Raw genomic sequence first — 15,647 nt, forward strand, 5'->3', positions numbered from 1 at the left:
GCGGCGGGCGGCGCTCCCCGCGCTCCGCCCCGGCTCCGCGCCGCTCCGAGCCGCCGCCGGCGGCCCGCGCGTCCCACGTTGTCCCCTCGCTCGCCCCCGGCTCGCGCCCGCCGGCTGCCGGTAGGTTCCCGTTAATCCCTCCTCCCCCCCCCCGCCCGGCCGGAGCCTCTTGGTGCCGTCCACTGGCGCACGTTGCCAAAAATGGGCATTTGCGTCGCACTACGCCAGCGCGGGTTTCCTCGCCGCGGATGACGCGCCGCGAGAGGGATTCCCTGCTCCGCGCCGCCGCGATTTAAAGGGGCAGCGCCCTCCAACGCCGCGCGCCCACCGGCACCGGGCGTTCGGCGACCCGCGGGTTCCGCCGCAGCCGCGCACCGTCCCCTAAACACGTAAGATACGAATTCCGTTGTGCAACGGCGCTCCCCGCGCCCAACGGAACAAGCGAGGGCTTGTCCTGTGCCCGGCCCGTCCCTGCCCCAACCCCGGGCAAACGGAGAGCGGCCCCGGGGCCCGACGTGAGAGCGACGGCGGGAACGCGTGAGCTCCCCCGCGTGCTGCGGCAACGATGGCCCTCCGGCGGCCGTCAGCCCGCCGCACAGCTCCGGGACGGGAGGCGGAGACTGTCGCTGTGCGGTATTCCTCGGATGCCCCTTTGTCAGGGGGTCCCATAGTGACCCTCCCGCCCGGCTCCCGGCGTTGTGGGGAGCAGGGGGTGGCCTGGAAGCTCGGGGTGCACCCGAGCCACGTGCAAAGGCAGCTGAAGTTCCTTTAAAGCGATGCGGAGTTGTGACACCGACAACACCGAGCGCAGCAAAACATCCTGAGCGCGCCTGGTGCCAGGCAGCTCTGAGAGTTCCAAGGATGCTCTCGCCCAGGATGTTATTCCATCTTTCCACCACAACCCGCGCTTTTCCGTCGCCTTCTTCCCCTCGCTGCTATGTATGGAAATGTGGAGAGCGGAGCTGTTCCGTCTGTGGTCTGAGGGGATGACCAGGAGGTGGCTGCTTTGGACAAGGGCTGTCCCTGTCAGGCAGCTCCATGCTGGAGTCAGCGGCACCGCTGTTTACCCACGCACCTTCCCCCTGCCCAGGAGTTGATGCAGACAAAACACTCTTGTCGCCTCTCCCTTTCCCTCCACTCCTCCTTGGCTCAGCAGCCGCAGCACTCACTAAAGGCACCGGCTCTGTGCTGCCTGCGTCCTGCCTGCATCCTCCTTCCCTTCCATCCTGAGTCCTGCCTCCACCCCACATGCCTGCCTGTATCGTGCCTGCATCCTACATTCCTCCCTGCATCCTACATTCCTGCCTGCATCCTCCCCGTGTCCTGCATTCCTGCCTGCGTCCCACCTGCATCCTGCCTGCATCCTCGATCCTGCCTGCATCCCACATCCCCACCTGCATCCTGCTTGCACCCCTGCCCGTGTCCTGCATCCCCAGCTGCATCCTGCCTGCATCCTGCATCCCTGCCTGCATCTTACACCCCTGTCTGTATCCTCGCCTGCATCTTACACCCCTGCCTGCATCCCGACCTGCATTCCTTCCCGCATCCCGCATCCTTACTTGCATCCCTATCTGCATCCCCGCATACATCCCCACCTGCTTGGTTGCCACAAACCCACCCTACAGCTCAGCCCGCTTTCCAAGCGGGTTTAATAACACACGCTAAAATACCAGAGAATTCACATCAGGAGAGGTTGTTTGTGGACGCAAGTTGGTTTGAAGAGAAACAATAGTTGGTAACCTGCATGGGCAGGCCCGGGCTTTGGCAGACACCTGCTGCTTTGCCTGGGGGGAGCACTGGGAGGATGCCCAGAGACCACCTTTCCCTGCTCCTCTGCCAGCAAGGGAGAGCCCTGCCACCGTTCAGACGTGGGTCTGGGGTGGCTGCGTCCAGCCCGGCCTGACTGAGTTACATGCAGCTCTCGGGGTGCTGGGGCTCTGCCAAGCCCCCCAGGGAGCGAGGGCTCCAGCTCTCTGCTGAGCGCCGTCTGCTAGATCGTGCTGTGCTGGCAGTTTGCAAAGCTGTCTATTATCAGCACGTTAATAACCTTTCACAATGTTTAATTACTTGGAAAGGTAATCGGTCCTGTGGTAGCTGTTTGAAAGGCATGCCCATTTCACTTGCTCTTGGCAAAGACTTCTGGTTTTTGTCTTTCATTCTTGCAATAAATATGTTACAACCGATCCTGCTTCAAAAGGCTGTACCTATTTGTAAAACAAAGAGGAAGATTGCTCCGTGGCTTTCTGGGTATCAGCTTGGCAGCGGGGTGGCGTGCCACAGATCTCTGCTGCTGACATCACCGTGTGTATGGATTAAGGAGACTGGTACCCATGCTGTGTTTCTCACCTAAGGTGCCCGGTTTGACCCACACAGGCAGGTCTCCAGGGGCAGGCTCCCTATCAGCAAGAGCGATGAGGTCCAAGTGAAGAAGTGTCCCCTGCTGCTGTCTGCACAGGGTTAAATAGCCGAGGGCTCCTCCATACCCAGCCCAGCCCCACAGAAGTGCCCTCACTCCATCACTGACACTGGCGTAGGTTGGGAAAAGCAACAACCGTGATGCTGGGGATGGGAGGAGGGAGGACGTGGCAGCTGCAGAAAGGAGACAGGCAGATGGCCTGGGTGCCAGAGAGTGACACCGGGCTCCCCGAAGGACAAACAGCCCTAGGGCCCCAGAGTAGTGGCTGGTCGCTCTCCTGCCACATAAGGACACAGCCACTCGTGACATGAGTGGGCTCGTGACCCCCACAGGCCTGCAGAGCCCTGCTGCCTCCCTCACGTGGGGACGGGTGGGTGCATCGCCCTGCAGGCTCACCCTGCCACTCAGCACCTCCATGGCCCGCCGCTGTGGAAACTGTTATGAATGGGTTTTCTAAATCTGTCCTTTTCCACTGATGAGCGGTGTCCTATGAGCCAACGTGTTCCACTTCAGACAGCGCGGTACTCACTTTTGGGAGAAAAGCATGAAGTGGTATCAGAGCAAAACATTATTCACGACGGCAGCAAAAGCCTCTGGCAATCTTTCTTCCTTTCTTCATAAGCCCAAACATGTCAAAAAGCAAATGAAAGGCCCCCAGCAGCTTTCAAAGGACCAGGCTCTCAGCCTGCAGTTTTCCCCACGTGTGGGCATATTCAGAAATGTGGTCCGAGTCTTGCTTGTGTTTTCTTGGAAGTCATGACAGGTTCGTTTTCTTCTTTTATTTTATTTTATTTTATTTTATTTTATTTTATTTTATTTTATTTTATTTTATTTTATTTTATTTTTTAAGAATAATAAAAATTAAAAAAAAAAAAAAAAAAAAAGGCTTTTAACAGCCCTGGAGCAGAAGGCACTCACTTGCTAAATCACAAGGTTTGCCACATTGAAATGTAGGGACGTGCCCACAAATGAGAACTGGCTGTCTTAGCTTTTGTTCTTGAACTTTTGCCAGAACCCTTAAAACAACACGAGTAGGTTCAGCCACCTAACGTCCCTGTGTGCTGGGGAGCTCAGGAGCACACGCACCAACACTGTGGGCACCGTTGGTGACTTGGCTGGCTGTGGGGACACCCTGCCGCAAAAAGGCCTGGTGGCCATGGCTCCTGAAGGCGCAGAAGGGCCCTGGTGCCAGCCCCGGCAATCCTGCCAGCTCCTACAGGGCCTGCTGTACTGAAAGGTGCTTTCAAACCTTCTGCGGAGCATGGGCAGAGGTGGGCTTTGCCTCCGGTGCCAGGAGATGGCGGTCGGTTCTGGGATGCCCAGAAGACATTCCTCTTGGCCTTTAGGCCTGAAGGACAGTTGTTACGCTTCTCTACCAAGAGGGTAGTGAGAAGAATGGGATTTGCGTCAAGATGAACAGTCGTTCTCATTTTTCCCCCAGCTTGCTTTAAGAATGGTTGTCAGAAGGCAGAGTGAGGGGCCAAAATTCATAGAGCTGAAGGGAAATGCTGCCGCAGCAGCTCCAAAATACAGCCATAGGTGCTGCCTCAGCACAGATCTGCCTGTGAGCGTGAGGCCTAACCCACTGCTCCCCATGCCATTCCTGGGCTGTATATCCTTATTTAATTTGGACAGCACACCTCAGTCCTCAACTGCAGATATATTTAGCCTTCTATTTCGGTCACAGACTTGGACAGAGACCAGATGCACACCTCAGACCTTGCCTATAGTCATTCCTTGGCCACCTCGCTCTTCTGCTAATGTTTGTTTAAACAGATGAGGGGTGGAGCATGACCTAGCATGGGCTTGAGAAGCTCTGCCAGTGTCTGTCACTGCACTAGGCTCTGGCTGGCCACCTGATGGCCGCAGTTTGACGAGGAGGCCTGGAGCAGCCCCACATCTGGGCCACAGCTTCTCCTTAGGGCTGCCATTTCCATCCTGCTGGCTCTGGCCCTTCCTTCCCATACCCACTGAGGGGCCAGACCTTGCACCTCAGAGGGATTCGGTGTTTCCATGAGATGCATTGCTCACCCTAGACTCCACCAGGTGCAGACTCAACAGCAAGGCTCTCTCAGTCTTTACCGGCAGCTCATAGTGCCAGCTTTCCCTTCGGCTCTCCTCCATGGGTCTCTGAGCAGCTTGGGAGCTCAGTGTTATACTGCCCTTGGGCTTTCAATCCCATATAGGTCTCTCCCAGCAAAGTGACTGTGCTGGAGCTCTGCTTCCACAGCACCCAGACCGTTTCTGGCCATGTTCTTCTGAGCTTCCTCCCTCTCCCGGCAGCTGAAGGTCTCTGTCTACCTGCTGTACCCTTCCCTGGGAGCATACCCCTGCTCTGGAGGAGGGTCTCTCCAAAGGGATGCGGTGTGCTTGCCCAACAAAACCCTAACTTCAGCACTGCCCCAGCTCCCATCTCATGAGAAGCACCACGTAAAAGTATAGGTGAGTCGGGACGTCCCGTGACATCCTCTGAGGTACCGTCCCAAATTCCCAGGTCCCAACGAGCCCTGGAGAGAAGGGGGCTCTTCCTTCTTGACGTCATGGCTCTGCTTTACAAAATTTAGCTTGTAAGTAGTAGTCCAACCCACGGCTTCTTTCCACATAATTATAGCTCACTAGGTACCAGGAAAAGGAGAGCCCCTGCCTGGGCTGCTGACGTCTTTTTCCTTTCAGGTTCAATGGCAGCTTTATTGTGGTTGAATTTTCTTCCTTTCTGCTGCCCGGTCTTTCTCTGACTGGAATCGTTCCCCTTGAAAATTTGGTGACTTTTGCTGAAAAGCAGTTCTGCCACTTCTGTGGAGAGGCAGCTCTTACAAATGACACAGTGGTAGTTACGGGATGTGTGGTTTACCTCAAGACGTCACATCTCCTCCCCCAGAGAAATCAGGAGGCTTATTGCTCATATTCAGCTTCAGTTGTATAAAGGAAAAAAGCCCTGTGACTTTCACTACTACTTTTAATGTTCTAAGAAACCTTCACACTCCTTCTTCAGGCTGCTTCAAAGGGCAGATAGCTGGGGCATGAGATGCTGCCCTTCAGCACACAGAGGCATCTGAAAGCGTGGTATAAAATCCCGTGAGTCAGATTTCAGTATTTCCTACCCAGGAAAACGAGTTATTGATTTTGGTGGGGATTTTTCCTGAGCGAAGGCTGGACAGAAAGCAAGCAGAGCTCTAAGCATTGGGTTTGCCCTTTTCTGCCTTGTTGTTCAACAACTTTGGAGAGCTCTTGGAGGCGTAGTGATGCTCAGCTGGGAGAGTGAGTTCCCTGCAAGGATGAATGACGTGAGGATCAGGGCTGCCAAGCAGATCCCCGTGCTCTGTCACAGCAAAAAACAGTATGGCAAAGCCCAGGGACCCACTCTGTGAGAAGAGAGCTGTGAGGCGAGCCACAGGCAGGCTGACCACACCAGACACACAGTGTGTATTAGTGCATAGACAGAGAGCTGAGAGAGGAAGCTGGCAAACCAGACCTTCCGATCTGGCTAAAAAGCACACAGGGGAGGTAAATAAATACAACAGCCAGTGGAAACTTGCTCACTGCCACCTCCCTACACAGACAGTGTCCCTGTCACCAGACAGACAGGCTGCAGGCATGCAGGTGCCCAGTGCAGCAGCACTCCCTGGGATGCTCTTCTTGCCCCTTCTGCTGGTGAGGACAGCAGGTTCTAACGGCTTTTGCCCTTGTGCTGATCTGAACAGCTACAAGCACAACGCTGTGAATACTCAGGGCACGAGGTTTTACTCATATGCTGGATGTGTTTAATCTTTGTGGGCTGATGTGGTATTGAGTGAGCCCCAGCTGGGTACCCTTAGCTGCTGTGATGTGGAGAAGGGTAAAGCACGCAAAACGTGCTGTGACCTTTTACTCACAATTTTGATGGTAAAACCCTAGCGTTCGAAAAAAAAAATCATCACCGAGCTCCACTTAGCTAGTCATCAGTGCTGATTTCCAGCCCAGAAGTCTGAAGAAGGGGTCCCCAATTGTGGGCTGAACTTTCCTAATGTTTATACAGAGAGGCCACGTTGCACACGCTGAATGCAGGGTTTGCTCATCGGTGTCTTCCCCCCCATGCAAACTGCGGTGCTCTGGACCTGCCCAGGAAACACAGCTGGTTTCCTGCCGGCAAGCTCAGCAGTGCTCCGCTAGCTGAAGACCTCCCTCACCTGTGGGTCACAGTGCTCTAATATCTTGGTTTTCTATAGACAGCTTCTTATCTACGAATGAGAAGCGCTTTCCCAGGGGACCAGGGACTTCCAGCCACAGGCCACGCAGTCCCTGCCAGCCACAGCACAGATCCACAGCTTTACAAAACACATCCAGGCAGGGGAGGTGGGAAATGCGCGGGGAAAAGGAAACGATTGCGACACAGCCCTGTGTGACGCAAGTACATTATCTCCTAATGCTGTGGTATGAGCGTGGAAGGAGTTCCCCTCATCCGGGGATGGGCTCCATGACCCAGCACGATCCTGAGCTGCTGGGGTTGGCAGGCTCCTCTGGCTCTAATTAACCCTTTCTGCTGCTGAGGAAGTGCAGAGGACACTCATTGGATAGTCACGGTGAAAATATTTTGTCTATCAACACTGCCTTTCATCCAAGCATCTCAAAGGACTCCACAAGTATTAATTAAGCTCACCTCCCCCCTGCCCCAAAGGCAAGTATGAATAATTATCACTGAGCAGGATGGAAAACTGGGGCCATGCTTGCCCAAGAGCATCCAACCAGCCATAGAAGAGGAGCAATTTCCAGCGGCAGACCCCAGTAGCAAACCTGCGGGCAGCACTCAGCCTGTGAGCCAGCCCTGTCTGGCGGGCTCAGCTCAGGGGCTCCTTCCCCTTGAAGGTCACAGCATTCGAAGGACAGAAGAACAGAATTATTTTCATTTTAGGGTGCAAAGAGATTGACTTCATGAAATAAAATATGGATAAAAATGGCATGAAAGTATGAACTTCCTATATCTATGTGAAAGCTTTCTGAACAAAAGAATGTCGTCTCATTCACCCCATAACCCATATTAAGCTCTTCTGCTGTTTTTCTACAAGATCAATAGTTTCTGAAACTAATGGATGGTAAACCAGGTTTCACGGAATCAGGTTCAGAACTTAAGGAATATTCTAAAACCAACGTGATCAAATGTGTGGTTTTACAACCTTGCTTGTTATTTCACTTTACTACTATCAACTTCAGGGCTTAGAGTGCTTTCATTTTCCTTTCCCTCCAACCATTCTGCATCAAGACATTTCAGGTCAGGACTGCTTAGGTTGCAAGTTGAGGTATACTTTACAGTGATAAAAACTCACTGTCATCAGCTAGTCTGAACTCTTGCATGGCCCAGCCCAGAGGAACTTGGTGAGTTGTCCTGTAGGTAGCTCAACCACTTACATCACGTTATTTGGTTAATTTTCCTGGATATATCTGTAACTGCTGAAGGGACTCTGAAGCTTCCCCACCTTCCAAATCCTGCTTCACACTTCATGGAGAGGCTCCAGTATTGGGCTCCTTGTTTTGCAAATTCCTTACCTACAGGAATGTTGTGGGAATGAATATACAAATATTGTCAGATTCAGAGATATCAGAGCAATGTGAAGGGGAGTCGTAAATATACCTCACGCGGATAATAGCTGCTATAAATTCTGTTGCCTTGATCTGGCTTGGCATCACTGCATTGCTGTGCTAGTTCCTCTGTCCATGGCAGAGGAACTGTTTATTACTGATATATAACTATATCATTATGGTCTCCTTCTGGATGGCTCAGGATAAAAGTAGCTCTATAGTCTGAGTTAGGCACTTTCCAAAGCAATAGCAGCTAAACAAACAAACACCCCTATGAGGCCTGTTTCTGTTTTAAATTCACAATTTATCTTATGCCAGCACAACTTTCCGGTAAATACCTTTTAGGCGGCTGTGTGGCCTTTGAGCTCAGACCACACTTGACACCTTAGCCACCAAGAGATAGAGCTCTGAGGAACAAGCACTAACCAGAGCAAAGAAACAGAGCAGTTGACTCTTCTTCACCACAGAGGATCCTCCGCTGCACTGACTGGGTGGGGGCGAGGCCCAGTGGGCCTGGCTGAGCCCCACAGTCCTGGCTGGTCCCTAATGGCTGCTGGGACAGGGCTGTCCCCTCTCAGCCCCTACAAATGCTGTCGGGTAACGGGGAAGGGAAGCCCAGGGAAGGTCCCAGGCCATCAGCAGCCCAGCTCTGGGAAGTGTTTCAGATCAGCACTGTCTGTTTCCAATTATGTCCAAGAGCATTTCTGTACTGAAGAGCCAAAGTCTTGATTTATGGGCTTTCGGACAAGGGAATGCAGTGTTTCTTATTATCTTTATCTCTGAATCTTCTCTTGTTGCTTGCAACAAACTCGCGCAGTCTAATGCAAAGGTCTTTCAGTTTTCCTACACGCTCGGGTGCTAAAATCCTGCGCTGACCCACAGGATTACTGCTCCTGCACCAGAGGGGAGGCCTCCTGTGGCCCCAGGAGGAGGACAGGCGCTGCTGGAAGCAGCAGGATGGCCGCAGTGGGCCCTCCGTGCCACCCTTGGGCCCAGAGCTGAGCTCAGGCCTGGCCGCCGCGCTGCGCCGGAGGTGGGCTGTGGAGCCAGCCTGCTCCTACGCCACTCGGCACCAGACATTCCTCTGGCCAGAGTTTGTGCTGCATTGGCTTCCCACATATTTATCCTGACATCACATGGGCTGGGGCCCTTCCCACTGCTGCCCAGTGTGAGCTTACTGTACAGAAATTGCTTTTAGAAAACAAAGTCTCCCATGGAAGGAAAAGACTCGGATGCCATGAAGAAGAGTTTTATGAGCTTTGCCTCAATACTCGTTGTGCAACATCTTTGCAGGATTTCATTATTTATGATTTTATCTAGCTACGTTCTATGCCTAATAGCTCGGAGGTGCCGTTGATTAATTTTTTCCAACTCTTTGATGTTCCGGCAATAACTTGTCTGCATTGTCCTGTGTCAGAAAAGTAGAAATTGCCACAGTGGGGCCAGGACGGGGTGTTGTGAAGTGGCCACAGCTGGAACCGTTGTGCTCCTGCTGCAGGATAGGGCTTCCCAAGATGTGTTCTTGACACTCGTGTCACTCCGGTACTTGGCTGATGGCAGTGAAAGCTGAGTCAACCCTTTAATATGGGAAAAGCCTAACTCAACCGAAAAACGTGGTTTTTTTTTTCTTTTCTTTTCTTTTTTTCTTTTTTTTTTTTTTTGCTAGGTTAGTGAGTTAACTCACTCTTCGTGAGAGAAGATACCTACCAGAGATAGTGCGGAGGACAACGCATGGGATTGGACAGTGAGGAGCGTCCGAAGGAGGAAGAGGAGGGAGCAGTACAAGTGGGGGCAGGCTGGGAGAGCCACACCCTACATGCGGACACTGCCGTCGGATTCCTTGTACTGGTTCCATCCTCGATGTCGTAACCAGTTTCTGGAATCTTTTCAATTAGGCAGTGATTTATTGGTTAGTGGGGTGTGTTTGGACAATCTCCAGCAACAGGCACGAAATGCATTACCATGCTAATCTCTGTCCTACTGCCTGCAACGTTAAGGCATGAAATTTTTTCTCCAGGAAATGAATCTTTTTAAAAGTGGTTATAAGATTGTATGACTAGGCTATCAAGTGATGTAAACCTGCCCATTTCCAAAGCTTCAGTGCAGTTATACCACTTACAAAAGGATTTACTTCAAGATTTTAGCTGTCCCAGCATATTAGTTGCTGATGAACAGGAGGTCTTCCTGAAAAGAGCGCATTTATCAGCATAAATGGACCTCTTTGTTCCCTTATGTAGAGGTTTTCAGCCTGCCCAAGCTAAAGTGTTTGCTAGTTCAAAATTTATTATTTCTTGTCATCACTTCTCTTACAGTCATCACCTCCCTGGTATTGGTCCAATTCTGTGGATTTGTCAATCACCACCACAAAGAAACCCTGAGCCAAAATAAACCTGGCCTGGCTTGATTTTTGTATTACAAATGTACTGGCACAACTGTTGTCCACAAAACCTCCTATTTCAGCAAAGTGCTTGAAATCCCATTGACTTCAATTAATAAGTTAAGCAAGTGCTTAAACGCTGTTTGAACTGGGGCCTGATGACCCTGCCTTGGCCAACAATTCACTAGGTTGGTTTCTTTTCTTTCTTTTCTTTCTTTCCTTCTTTGTTTCTTTCTCTCTTTCTTTCTTTCTTTCTTTCTTTCTTTCTTTCTTTCTTTAATAGTTGCACAACTTTTAAAGGAATTTCCACATTTCACTTCAGTCAAGAGATCAAAAAAATTGGTGAGATCAAGGAGAACTGAAACCAGATATTATGTTTTCTTCTGACATTTTTCATTTAGCAACAGCCTGTAGTAGATTAAACATTAAGGATCCAAGGACAGTGAATGAAACGAGGTGGCCTTCTAGGACACATTCCTCTTCTTGAAGTTATGGGGTCAAATCTTGAAAAATTAATCTTACTCCCCTCCCAAGGAAGGGAATTACTGATGTGTCGTATAAGGAAAAGGCCTGCAGATTCTGGACTACCACAGATATCCTTTACTTCATGGTTGCTGGTGATGTCTGGCAGTTTTATATTACATGCTGCTCCTGTTCTCCCTGCATGCAATTACGTAGGCATATCTGTATAATGCGTGGTTATTACAAAATAACCACAACATGCTGGGCAGAGCATTTTATGCCTCTCAGTTGGTCAAGGCTCATCTGGCCTCAATCTAATAGTTCTTTTTTTTTTTTTTTCTTAAGGGACATCTATTTTAAGATTTCCCCTATTTAACCAACGGAATCTATGTTAATTTGACCTATATTAAATCAACTTTTTTTTTTTTTTTTTTCATTATTCCCTCTGCTGATCAAAGAGCTTTCAGGCAGTTTCCTCAGACACTGGCATACCTTGCAGCTCCAGCAGGAAGCCAGCGTGCCAGCATGCAAATGCTCCCCGCCTTCCTCCTCTTGTGAAGGTGGCTGTGAGGCCCGCTGCCTCCCAAGCAGGGCGCAGCTGACTTCTCCCTCCCATTCCCTCCCATTCCAGGCACATGTGAGCTGCAGCTCTGGGAAATTTCTCAGTGCGGGAGGAAAAGCCCTTTGGTGCATAGACCCCTCTCCTGTGACGTGCACCCAAGCTTCTCCTCCCACAGCCCGGGGATGCCCACTGCTCCTGCTGGCATGGGGCTGTCCATGGCCACCACTTGTGCTCGACAATCTCCTTGGGGAGATGGCCCTGGACCCACAGGGCTGAGAAGGGACCTGTGCCCCAAGCCCTAGCATAACCTTGGTGAGCAGGGCCCGGGGAGGGGCAGGACCTCCGGCCTGGCCTCACCACATAAGGCTGGGGCTGGGCAAGGCCGGGCCAGCCCGCACCGCCGCATTCTGCCCGCTGCCTCTTCTGCAGAGCGGCCAGGGCTACCTGACGGGGCGTGGGGAAACCTGATGAGCTAGTGCCTGCAGCACACTTTGATGTCCTCGGATGAAAAGTGCTACGCAACTACAAAGCCTTTTTAATGTTATAAAGCCAGAACTTCTTGCTGCCTCGACTTGGCAGGGAGACCGATTAGATGTTATCGGTTTTGCTGTTTACACTTACAGAAACTGCTGCAGCGTGGTTTTGGTCCTGTTTTGTTGTTAAGAGTACTACAGCAAAATGACAGAAGAGTTAATTTTGGGGTCTGTTCCCTGCAACTTCAAGGAGCAGACAGAAGCGACTTTACATTTACTGTCAGTGAAATGTAATAAGCAAAATAGTCCTTCAACAAAAAGCCTGAAACAACAAACCAAAACAAGCTGATATGTCTGGGCATACCGATGTGTTCTGACCACACCTGCAGTAACTGCTATGAAAGGCATTCCTGTCCAAGCTTGAGGAAAAAGCCATACTACAGAGGCCTGCACTGAAATAACTGAGCGTGGCGTATGTTTCACAGACATCAGCTGGCTCTTAGACAAGGGCCTGTTTGGGCCAGGCCTCACTAGCTGCTTTTCCCTAAACTGCCACTATGCCTTCCCACAGTGTGGTTTCACTTCATGAAGTGGTGAAGACCACCTGTGTGGCAGTCTTCCACCAACAGCATGAGGCAGAGCTTGTGCTCCAGCCTACAGTCATTCAGTGACCAGTACTGAAATATGGGACAAAATGGCACTTCACGGCCACTCACATCATGGACACAGCAACATGCGTGGTGGTGCAATGTGGGCACAGCTTCACCTTCACATGTTCAGCCTCTCAGCTGCCCCACACTTGGTTTGCACTGAGTTATAAAACTAGAAGAAGCTTCCTATAAACACTCACTCCACATTTACAAGCCCTGTTTTGCAGTCAGCCTCCCAGGATGGCAGAGTTTCACCACACTCAGCACTATCGCTCCCCGCTGACAGAGGCACAGCCACTGCCCCTTCTCTCTTTGGCTGCTCCTCCTCTCGTCCTTAAAATCTAGATTTGGCTGCAAAGCTCACACAATCACCTTGATAACAGAAAGTGCGCACAGAGAGAACTCTGCAAAGGGTTTGGGCTCTTGGCATGCCATCATGCCAACAGCCACCTCCAAGTTTAGGGCTGCCCTGGGTCACCTGCCAGTAATGTGCAATTTCTAGTGAGCACATCTGAGGCCTTTCTTACTGACAGCTTCTCTCTGTGCTCATCTGGTTGCTACTGAGAAGGCATCAGGCACCCTCAGCCGCTCTGCGCCCAGCAGAACCGCAGCTCCACTCAGGTGTGAGCAGCCGGAGGGGGACTGCACACAATGGAAGGAAACTGGGTATAGTGCTTTTGCAAAACCAAACAAACAACACATTGGCGAAAAGAAAAGGCCCTCGAGAAACAGCTCGCAGCAAAATGGACAAAATCCTTTCCTTCGCCCAGCAGCAGTGGGTTGTGCAGGCTGGAGTGTTTTCACACTGAAAGCATGGCAGCGTTTGGGAGATTTCTCTACAGTCTACAAATAAACAAGAGCCAAGGAGTGTTTTGCATTCAATAGTTAATCATAGTTGGCTGAGTGTTTGTATTTTTCTTCACTGTAAAGGCATTCTTGGTCTGCCTCCCAAACAGCTTGTTTTGTCTGCGAGATTTAATCTTGAGTGGCAGGACCAGGCGCAAAGACAAACCTCAAAACAATCCTTATTTTTCTATAGCAAAGATGTGAGATGTGAGACGTCAGCTTCCCTGCAACCATGCCCCTCAGGTGAGCGTGTGTGGGGACTACTGATCCTGAGGGCCTGGGCCTGGGGCCACCAAGCAGTTTGCTGCATTCAGGCTTAACCCTTTCCTGCTCTTTAAGCAGTCTAAAGCACCACAAACACTGGGAATTCAGTGCTCGTTGGATGGGTTTCCACCCCGAGACCCTTGTTGCAGAAGTAGCTTGTTGGTACAGAGTGGAGGCTCCAGATGCCCAGCTTACTTTGAAATCCAGACATGGCTTTGTTTCAAGGCAACATCAAGGTATGTCTCATAAAGTTAGAAATGAAGGGATGATGCAATATGACCGTAGCAGTTAAGTGCTAGAGCTACTTCGCTCAGAACCAGCTCAGGCACTGTATTGTACTGACAGCAGCCATGTTTTTGTAGTGGTCCCAATTAACACTGCAGACGAGTGACTGGATAAGTGGTGAATTTACATCTTTGCACTTCTGAGATCTGGAAATGATTACAAACGGTGAACTTCTAAAATCTCACTATTTTGTTCTCTTCATTTTGTTTCCCTTTCCATTTGCCATTGCCTCTGAGCCAGCTTTAAAGGTAGATAATATCAGCTTGTGCTTAGATCTGTATCTCAGGTTTAAAAAAAAGTTAATAAAATCACATAAAATGTTGCCTGAGAGGTATGTCTGCGGGTCATGTAGTCCAACCTTTTGATGGAAGCAGGATCATCCCCAGCACTAGATCGGGACTGCCACGGCTTTGCCTACTGCTGCCTCAGAAAGCCCCGAGGAGATTCCCTAACATCATGGTGGGAATGCTCTCTTCCTCCAGGCTGCGTATCCTGGAGCTTTTTGCCTGTGACGGTGCTGATTTTGGAAGGATTTTTGACAAGACTTCCCTATAAACATAACTTGACAGAGCCTGAAGGAAGAAGCCATGAAAATCCCTGCAAATCTGTGTCAGCAGCTCCTTGCAGCTCCCCGCAGCCTGTGCATCTAGCACTATGATAACTGAGTTCCTGTAAGTGCTTTAAAAGCAATAGCTGTTGTTAGCAGAGATCAGGTCTGTAGAAAAAAACGCTTGGGGTGATGCTCATAATCTCTAGAGCACTCTCAGAATTTCTTCTGTGCTGCCTTCAAGTATATGAGCTGCTTCTCCAACCTCTTCCATAGCACCTCTGGAGTGGGGAGAATAACTAACGCTCTGCGAGGGATAGTCAATATGCGGACCCTTCTGCCAGACCATATCAAGCCTTAGAACCAGGCACCCACATGTGGCTTTGCTCTGAACAGCCTCCTCCCCGTGAGCAGTTCACCCAGCTCTGCAGAGAGCAGTCCGCCCCAGCGCTGAATGCCCGTCCACCGGCAGCGAGGCGGCAGGACCGGGCTGCGGGCTTTTCACGCAGCGTGCCCATAACCAGCCTCCAGCAGCAGCTGAGTCACTCGCAGGAGTCCGGGGTTCTATTAGAAGTAGACACGCCATGGCCCAGTGTATAATTACACAGCCACCATGGTGCGGAAATTAAGCTCTCTGACCCCATTAGACAGGAGCTGTTATTTCTTCTTGGCTACAAGTGCTTCTGGTGCTCTGGAGACGAGTCCAGCTCTCTCAGCGTGAACCCGTTCACCCAAACTCACCCCTTTTTGCTGAGAGCAATGAATGTCACCCCATTTCTGGCTGCAGTGGTGGCTGCCAAAGCTCACGTCCACAGCCCTGGGGGAAGCCACGGTGCTGGGACACAGCACTGCTGCACTCGGGGTGGAGAGGGCAGTGCAGCAAGTCTAGGAAGTGCAGCATGCGAGGGGATTATTGTCACCAGAAAGGGATGCTGAAACAACTGTTGAGACAAACCACGGGGCTGAAGGAAGGAGGTGTTTCTGTGACAGAGATTTTTAACATTTTATGTTAAATATTTTCTTTAAACAAAAAGAGGAGAGGTTATGGTTAGGTGTTAGGAAGGAAACTTCTACTTGGAGGGTGGAGAGGTGCTGGCACAGGCTGTTTAGAGAGGTTGTGGGTGCCCCATCCCTGGAGGCACTCAAGGCCACGTTGGGTGAGGCCCTGGGCAGCCTGAGCTTGTGGTTCCCATGGAAAGGGAGTTGGAACTA

The 15,647-nt window shown here is 51.0% G+C and overlaps 1 protein-coding gene and 1 long non-coding RNA gene across 2 annotated transcripts in view; both read left to right on the plus strand.

The window, feature by feature from the left end:
- The window catches only part of LOC124418348, a 31,064-nt gene that overhangs the window by 2,678 nt on the left and 12,739 nt on the right, over nt 1–15,647 (plus strand). The window lies entirely within an intron of this gene.
- On the plus strand, nt 32–13,204 carry LOC107052968. The gene is made up of 2 exons (XR_005858738.2): nt 32–120; nt 9,636–13,204. It is a non-coding gene; the product is annotated as a translation initiation factor IF-2-like (long non-coding RNA).

This window comes from Gallus gallus, chromosome 3 (genome assembly GCF_016699485.2).
Source record: "Gallus gallus isolate bGalGal1 chromosome 3, bGalGal1.mat.broiler.GRCg7b, whole genome shotgun sequence".
In the NCBI taxonomy this organism is placed as follows: domain Eukaryota; kingdom Metazoa; phylum Chordata; class Aves; order Galliformes; family Phasianidae; genus Gallus; species Gallus gallus.